This window comes from Adiantum capillus-veneris, chromosome 11 (genome assembly GCF_014529385.1).
Source record: "Adiantum capillus-veneris isolate H3 chromosome 11, ASM1452938v2, whole genome shotgun sequence".
NCBI classification, from domain to species: Eukaryota; Viridiplantae; Streptophyta; class Polypodiopsida; order Polypodiales; family Pteridaceae; genus Adiantum; species Adiantum capillus-veneris.
In genome coordinates this window covers 46738159-46745510 of record NC_140941.1, presented here as the reverse complement: position 1 = coordinate 46745510, position 7352 = coordinate 46738159, and the positions used below count along the sequence as shown (strand labels likewise).

The 7352-nt window shown below is 42.8% G+C and overlaps 1 pseudogene; it reads left to right on the top strand.

Moving 5' to 3' along the window:
- Positions 1-5997: 5997 nt before the first annotated feature.
- On the top strand, positions 5998-7085 carry LOC147447189 (uncharacterized; annotated as a pseudogene).
- The last annotated feature ends 267 nt before the right edge of the window (positions 7086-7352 follow it).

The following is a 7352-nucleotide window of genomic DNA, read 5'->3' as shown; positions in this document are numbered from 1 at the left end:
TTAGCCCTCCCCTTTTGGCTAGAGGCATTCATGTCTCTAGCTCATCTGTTTGATCATTATCGTCGGAGGTGGCGGCTGATGGTGTGTCCTCATCTGGAATGTCAATTGGTGGAGCCTGGTCAAATCGAAGAAAATATGGTTTAAGTCGCCAACCATTTAACCTGGTTTTATGAAGTTTTCCATCAGCCTCCATAAGCTGGTAGCTTCCATTGGCATACTTTTTCCTGATGATAAAAGGGCCTTCCCATCGGAGCAGGAGTTTCTTATCCTTGCGCGTGTCGAAGCGATTGTCGTAGCGGAGCACCAACATTCCTTTCTTTAATTCTTTTTTCCGGAGATGCTCGTTAAAGCTAAGCCGTCTATGCTCTGCTTGTGCTGCATAATAATTTATTGCTTCTTCTCTGTCCAGCTGCAGTCTTTCCAAGTTGATGATGTGATCTCTCAAATGCATGTTGGGTTGTTGAAATTGGCTTGCCATTACTCTGAGACTTTGTAGTTGCACTTCAATGGGCAAGATTGCTTCCTTACCAAATACTAGATGATACGGTGTGAATCCCAAGGATGTACGAAATGAAGTTCTGTAGGCCCATAAAGCTGGTAGTAGATACTTATCCCAGTCTCCGGGATGATTTTTTACCTGCTTGGTAATAATTTTAGAAACCATTCCATTTACCTTTTCAACTAGGCCATTACATTGAGGGTAATATGGTGAAGAGTGCCTCCTTGTAATGCCCAGTTTCTGCATTAATTCTCCTACCAAGTCTGCTCTGAAACCTGGCCCTCTATCAGAGATGATCTCTAAAGGTGTGCCAAAGCTACAGCATATGTGCTCGTAGATAAATTTAGCTACCTCTACCGCTGTGATTCTAGTGGTGGTTGTAGCCTCTGCCAATCTAGTCATGTAGTCGATCCCCATGATAATGTAGAATTTTCCTGAGTTGGCCCTAGGTAATGGCCCAATGGCATCGATACCCCATTTTTCAAATGGGCCATATGAGAGAATAGGTGTCTGTGGTTCAGGCATAAGTGACCTAGTGTGGGCCTTTTGACACAACTTACACGTTTTGCACCAATGGTGTACATCACGGTTGAGGCTAGGCCATATGAAGCTGCCTGCAAGATTTTCCTACTTGTTATGTCTAGGGCAAAGTGACCACCACAAACCCCGTCGTGACAACTAGCAATTACTCGCGTGATTTCGTGAGAGAGAGGGACCCTCCTGAGTATTTGGTCCTTATCCTTACAGTACAAACCATCATTGATGAGTCGATACCTTGTGGCCTTCCGTGTCAGCCATTGCTTCTGTCCCTTTGTTAAATCTGATGGGCATTCCCCTGTTTCCAAAAAATGCATGATGTCAGGCAAGGCATCACTGCCTTGAAATAGAGGGAGCTTTAGTTTTATTGCTCCAACCACCACTTCCTGTAGTCTTTCACTTGCTAGGGCATCTGCTTGTTGGTTTTGAGCCCTTGGGATATGGTGTATTTGAACTTCTTCAAACTTACCCGACAAGCATCTCTCATCATCTGATTGTGTAGCCTTTCCTAGCTCTTTTCACAGTCATGGCCTCAAGTGGTTCTAAAAAGGTTACCTTCTCCTTACCCTTGTCCCTCTCCTTTGCTCTGGGTGGATCCACTACTACGGCTTTTCCTTTCTCTTTTCCTTTCCTTTCCTTGCAAAGCTAATGGGTAGTCCAATTTATGTTCTCCTGGTTGAGCTAGAACACACCCAATAGCAAAGTTTGATGCATCAATATGCACATGGAAAATTATATTCCAATCCGGCACTCATAGGATGGGAGCACTTGTCAAGGCCTTTTTTAATAACTCATAAGCATGGTCACACTCCACAGTCCCATGGAACTCAATAAGAAGCTTGTATAATGGGCGAGGAAGCTTGTATAATGGGTGAGCTATCTCGACAAAGTTCAATATAGACCGCCAGTAATAACCAACACGTCCCATGAACCTTTTAGCTCCTTTATAGTGACGGGAGCAAAGCGAACCCCGAACCCCAACGGCCTCTAAAGCACCGAGGACCGAATGGCACGCCTCGAGCCTGTCATGGTAAAGCAAAAAGGGGGCACCACCTAGCTTCAGCGGCTAGGACGTAAACAACACACCACCATAACAAAGTTTTCATCCAAGAGATATGGATGCTTGGGAGTAATGATGAAGAGGAAAGGGAATGAGATCAAGTGAGAGAGAGAGAGAGAGAGAGAGAGAGAGAGAGAGAGTGAGGGAGGGGGTATAGCGTCTTAGTACTTAGGCACCACAAAAGGATGGCGAATCTGCACACCCTTCACACATACACAAGCTCACTCCAAACACAAGACTAGGTGGCGATTTCGCACACCTCACATGGGAAAAACATTGCAAGAAAACATACTCACAAAACCTCAAGCTTTATTTAGAGAATAAGACGATGAAATGGGGAGCATAGGGTAGGGGAATGAGAAGGGAGAGCGTGGTAGAGCACATGGCAGATAGGTGGGAGTTGATGGCGAAGACTCGCACGAGGGTTATGGCCATCATCCTTCATTTAGTTTCCCTTCATCTTCCATAGCCCAAGGGTGTAGAGGTCATGCTCAAGACGAGCATGGTGATTGCGGTGATGGTGATGGTGTGGGTGTGTGTGTGTGCACTAGGCCACACATAGTGCATAGTGTACTCTTTGGTGATGGTGTGTGTCCTTAGTGTGATGGTGACCCCTCTTTATATAGGGGAGGAGGAGGGAGAAATTCTAGCATTTAGAAATGAAGAAATCATTATCTACATAGGCCATGTGACTGTGGGCCCCACTTGTCTGGTTGTGTGTATATGTGCCAGAACAGCAGTCTCATGAGAGAGAGACTAAGAGAGAGAGAGATGGGTTGATGAAAAAAAGTGAGAGGTGACATGGAGAATAAAGTAATTACAAGAGGGGAGAGAAGGGAGTGTGTTCAGAGGTGAATCTGTGTGCAGATGTGTGTGAACACAAGAAAAATCAGGTAACCACCGGGTGGGGATGGGTCTGTGGGCACCTTTTTCAGTGAAACTGAGTGTGTGTGAGTGTGGGGGAGGTTATTTAGCTACAAGACAAGAGACATGGCACCCTTTAGAGAGAGAGGGGGGTATTTGGGTCATGGGATATGATAGGAGAGAGAAAGAGGGGGTGGGGTATACTATTTTGGAAGATAGGGTAAGTTGCATGTGAGTTAGGGTGCATTATTGGTGAGTTATAATGCATTATTGGTGAGAGGTGGGGTAGCTTGAGGGGAGAGAGAAAGGAGAAAGGACAAGGGGAAGAGAGAGGGGGTTGACCTTTTGAGTGGAGGAGAGGAAAAGGGACACCCGACGGGGCAACAGTGAAGAAAAAGGAGGCAAGGTGGGGATGGGCTACCCCGCAGGCATGAGGTGGCCTATTTTACCTTTCTTATATATTTACATAATCATACTTTATTTTTTTCTTACTTTTTCCAATGCCTTTTATCACTCCCTCCATAAGAGGGGGTTTTCATGGGATGGGGACGAGAGAAGAGGGGTATGGGAGCTTGGCTTGTGAAAAGCCCCCCATCAATAGTTTGTAGGTGAAATAAATGAGGACCCTCATTTGATTCCCTATATTTTCACATATTGATTTTTTATATGTACAACTAACATTATTCTAGATTCCATGAATTGTTTATATACTAATCTGTTTTTTTTCCCATTATATCCATATATTATATTTGTGCATAATCCACAACCATGCATGTTTTCAAACCTTTAGAAATCTATTAGGTCATGCTCTCATGCAAGGAGGGGCTCAACTTTGGAGCCTTATGAAAATTCAACAAAAGGGGGGCCATTGAAGACTTTTTTTGTGAAGAAGAATAGATATTTTGGTGATATTTTTTATATCTATCTCCACTCCAAATTTGAAGCCGTGATTAAAAGACAAAATGTGGACCAAGAGCTAAATAATCACCTCAAGCATTTTGATATTTTTCAAGCTACCACCAGTGAGATATGATTTTTTGGTGGATCTGAGTCTGCCCACTTTTCTCACAAGTAACCCATAGTCTTCTCTCACCTCCTGTCCTACTTCCACACACACACACACACAGACTCATTTCCCTCTATTCCTCGCTCAAACCTGCAACTTCCATGGTTTTCTCTCACCCTCTTCATCATTAGCCTCCCCTCTCACACCCATAGCCACCATCTCCTCTATTACTCCCATACTATAATTTTATTCTACCCTTTTAAGAATGCATTAACAATCAGTAACCTAACCATACTTAATCCTTGCAAAATGGGGGTTTTTCATCAACAAAACCCTTATTCTCTTTGTGATGATTCAACTATGGCGGTGGCGTGAAAAGAAGAAGAAGAAGAATGGCGGTCACTTTCGACAATCTACGCAAGGGTGAGTCCAAGATTCCTCAAGGATTCACCATCTCAAGGGTACACATATCTCATTCACCCCTCTTATCTCATCCTTCAAGTCATTTTACCTTATTAACTTTTTTTAGTGATTGCTAACACTACTAACACAACACCCATTAACCCAACTCTAAAAAGCACCTTCCCTCAAGATATGTACATAAAATAAAACTCTCTCTCTCTCTCTCTCTCTCTCCCCTTAAAACTTACTTTCATCTTATCTACCATCAATAATGCACTCTCTTGAAGTCCACATCCATGACTCAAGCTGACAAGCAGACCCGCAATGTTTTGATATTAAAAAGAAAAATATAATCTTGATTTGTTTGCTTGTAAAATAAGATTACCAATAATCTTAATGAGAAGTCTCCAACCTATAAATAGGCCGCTCCTATTTTGTAAATCATCTCAACAGACTTAGGCAACCATATGTGAGGTTCACACTTGGTGTGAGAAAAGCTTTCAAGATACACATTGCAAGTGAGAGAGTGGGAGTTCAAAATCTCAAAACCACTATTGATGTGCATCCATCATCAATGAAAATTGAGGTTTGGTGCTTCAAAGGTGTGATTCGGTGTTCAAATATTCGTCCTTCCACTTGTGCAATGCGGTTTACCGAATTCAAGGTGACTTGCGTCTTTTAAGTTTTATCATTTGAACTTGTTTGAGAAAGTGTGTAGCTTGTTGTCATCGCCAAAATTGTGTTCATTGTAAGAGGGTATTTTGGTGAGAGGTCTCCTACACCCTAAGACAGTGTGTGTGCGTGTACTGGCAATGCTTAGCATTCACTACGCATTGGGTTAGTTTTTTACAAGCTCTGTGATAATAAGAAAAATATGAACCCTCTAGGGGCCCTTTGGGTTTAAGGTTAATTAGAGGCTAGCCAATGAGAAGAGGGTGGTGGAAACACTCTATGCCCTCAAAAAAGTAGGGGGACAAAGTAGTCTTACACTTCTTAATGGCCTCTTACCTAGTGAGAAGGTGGGGGAGCCTCGTCACTATATGGCACTGCTGAAGGCCAGAGGGGATCGAGGGTTGGGAGAGTAGTGGGGATGTGAGCCATCCGATGGGGGGGGGGGCCTAGTTCAGGGGATGGCGGTGAGCATTCAATGTGGCTTTGACGTGCAATTTGGTGAACTAGGCCTCGTCCTGCTGTGCGAGCCCGGGCTTTTGGAATTCCCTTGCGCTCTCCTGTATCAGGTCAGGCCCTGTGTGAGCCGCTGCTTTCAGCATGCCGCCCATGGTTTCTCTTGCGTCAAGCCAGGTGCAGCCTTGTGCTTCATGTGCTGCCTGCATCATGCGCTGCCTTATTCCTTTGGTGCATTATTAGCATTGATTATTACTACCTTATTGAAGCTCTGCGGCTTACAACATTTTCATACAATCGGCACCCGCAAAGCAAGGATACCATAGCTCTTTACAACAGGCTAAAACCCTAGCATACAGTGGCTTATGCTCTGTGTGCCTTATACCCATTTCTGTGCCTTATACCAGTGAGGCTTGAAATTGCAATGGGCTAAGATTTAGGAGGAGGAGCATTCAATTAAGTGTCTGCTTCACAAGTTCACAAACAAACAATCACGGAACTCGTCAATGCATTGCAACGGAAGAGTGCCGGGCTAACAAAATATGTTACGAGAAGAGGGTCGACATGATGGAGCATCTTTGAGATTGATCATGGCACCAAGTGTGATATCCTGCTACACAAGGGTGGTCGACCTCAAGGCATGATGAATCAGACTTCGTCAAGGGCAAACACATACGAGAAGCAATCAAAGGTGCGGTTCGAGGATGCGGCTTATAAGTTCAAGAGAAACAAAACAAAGTTTCTACTACAAGGGAGGGAGAAGTCCTTGCTTTGAAAATGGAATTCTTTCGATGAGAGTGAGAAGCTAGCAAAGGGATCGAGAGAAACTTTTGTAGAAAGAGAAATGGCCAATGCATTGGGGGAGTACATGAGCACAAAAGATGCACGCATGGTGGGTATACAAAAACGGATTGATTGGGGCTTCAAAATGTATGTAAGCATATATATCCCAACCATCACATTTTTTTAATATATCAGGATTATGTTTTTTTTTCTTTTTGCTCTCGACTCTTTTTAGAAGCGTAACCCCAATGAAAAAAGCATAAAGAAGAGGAAAAAGCAGAGGACAAAAAAGTAGAGGAGAAAGTTGATATTGAGCAAGCATGTACTCCGGTATGTTGCATGTAGTGTCGTTATTTAAATGACTAATTGTGTGGTATGATGGGGATTTTGAATTTGGTGTTAAATGAGTTACATGTCTTGTAGCCAAATCTCACATTGGATGATGGTCATGGTCCTTTGCTTGCACCCGTGAAGCAAGGGAAAAAAAACAACTTCATAGAGGGTACTCCCATACCATAGGTGCTTCCTTGCTTGAAAATTTGTTGTCCATTCAAAGAGGGAAACGGGTAAAACTTTGTTCATGTAGAAATGTAAATCATGCATATAGTAGATAATGTTACTTAGCTTCTCTTGATCTTGTCAATATACTTCAGATTCGGGTGACCATTGGTTCGTCAAAGAAAATCCAAATGATTAGTGACTCTTCTCTTTCCAAAGGAGACATTCCACTTTCTTTGGTGATAAGCAACGGGGGCATTAACTTGGAAGCAAGTAGTAGTAATGGCAACGAGTCCATACAAGCAAGGTGAATATTACCATCCTCTAAATATTTAGCATTCTCTATCATTTGTTGATGTATGAATTTGCTTTGACATATAGTTTTGAAAGTGGATCACCAATTCACTTTAGATCTCATTGATCTAATATAATTCCAAAGTGGACATGAAAATGCTTGAAGATATTTCCCATGCCAAAGTTCCACAAAAACAATGAGCTTGTTCATGATGTAGGTATAGCTTAAAGCTCATTTGTATGCTTTCAAAAATAAGTCGTATATTATGTAAGTTTTCAACGCA